The 1,589-nt window shown below is 39.2% G+C and overlaps 1 long non-coding RNA gene across 1 annotated transcript; it reads right to left on the reverse strand.

The window, feature by feature from the left end:
* Positions 1 to 457: 457 nt before the first annotated feature.
* Positions 458 to 1,488, reverse strand: LOC107755315 (uncharacterized). The gene is made up of 2 exons (XR_001641679.1): positions 1,351 to 1,488; positions 458 to 747 (listed from the first exon to the last, which is right to left on the reverse strand). It is a non-coding gene; the product is annotated as an uncharacterized LOC107755315 (long non-coding RNA).
* Positions 1,489 to 1,589: the final 101 nt, after the last annotated feature.

Genomic DNA, 1,589 nt, shown 5'->3' on the forward strand with positions numbered 1-1,589 from the left:
AAAACATACCTAACCAATGCTGTTTTTTTCAACAGGGGGTAAGTGATCCCAGCCAACACACCTATGTGGGGCCCATAGGGGCTGCAACTGGGCTGATATCTGGGGCCCACCTGGGCTACCCAACTGGGACCCAGCTAATTTTGTCCTCAGTTTCCATGGTGGCCCCACATGGGTTAGCACAGATGGGCTGATGATGGGCCCTTGATGGGCTCCATATAGGGCCCATATGGGTTAACCAGGTAGCTCCCATTTGGTGCCTACATGAGCCTGCCTACATGGGTTAGAGATGGGACCCAACTAGGTCTTATGTAGGTCTCTTATGGGCCACAACAGGTATACATATGGGCTAATATATTTGTCTGTTTGGGTTACCTTATTTTACGTTAAACCCCTAAACCCAAACATTACATTAAATCCACTAAAATTGTAAAGGTATTCAATAAACAGAAACCAGTACTTCAAGCTTCTAAGCAAAGTTTATTTGGAAAAATTTAAACATGACTATTTTAACTTGTACATTTACAACTTTATAAAAAAACTATCTAAAAAAGTTCATTTTAAGCTCCGGAAAAACTTTATTTCTTGTAACAACTTCAGAACTTGTATTCTGCATGCTTTATTAAGCAAGGTTTCATTGGAATAATTTGAACATGACCATTACAACTTGTACATTTACAACTTTCTGGAAGGTAGGGTCTGCCAATTGCTGCTCCATTGCATCAAAATCCGAGACCGTCCAATTACTTTCTGTAAGAAAAAAATGCTTATTAATTAAACAAATTTAAATTTAAATTTAAGCAAAAACATTTATATAGTCATAACATTTTGTATGATTTATAATAACACCCAAATGCAAACTGATGCAGATTTATATAAGGCAGAAACTCCTGTTTGCATGATAAATATTAAGTATTGTTGTAATATTATTGTATTTTATGTATTGTTAAAAGTACAACAGCCTTATTGTTTACTCTTCAAATCGACATCTGTCCCAGGCTACCTTATTTACACTAGATTAGCTTACACTAGCTTCTCTGCTATATAAGCCATTTGACCTCTTCATTGTAATCTTCCTGTATCGTGAGCACACAGCCCGGTGCCAAACTTTGCAGTTTAAGTATGAGCTTTTTTAGTGTCTTGAACTTTTAGAGGGCGTAGGGAACACAAAGACATACAGCATTCTCGTTTAGACATTGGCGCCAGAAATAAGAGGAAAATATGGCGCGAGCTGTGTATGATGTCTAAATTTTAACGTGACAAAAAGCCAAACTATGTTTCGGTTAACATTATGGTTTGTAAACAATGTATTTACATGCTCAACATTTTAAGTTTTAAAATTGTAATTCTTACCTTGGATACACTGATGGCAAACGTCTCCTCTCCTCCCGAAAATTACAGCAAAGCGGTCAGTAAATAATTGCGCCGGCGTGATTCAGCGCATGCCGGGTGGGGGATGGGAAATGCTGAATGAAATCACGCGGGATCTGTCCCATGCAGATCGAGGAGGGGCTGCATCTCGCGGTAGTTTGATGTCATACGTGTCCCGCGGTAGTTTGATGTCATACGCCGATCGTTCTGTGAAGTGCCGA

This window comes from Sinocyclocheilus rhinocerous, unplaced genomic scaffold (assembly GCF_001515625.1).
Source record: "Sinocyclocheilus rhinocerous isolate Xijiao unplaced genomic scaffold, SAMN03320098_v1.1 scaffold31575, whole genome shotgun sequence".
In the NCBI taxonomy this organism is placed as follows: Eukaryota; Metazoa; Chordata; class Actinopteri; order Cypriniformes; family Cyprinidae; genus Sinocyclocheilus; species Sinocyclocheilus rhinocerous.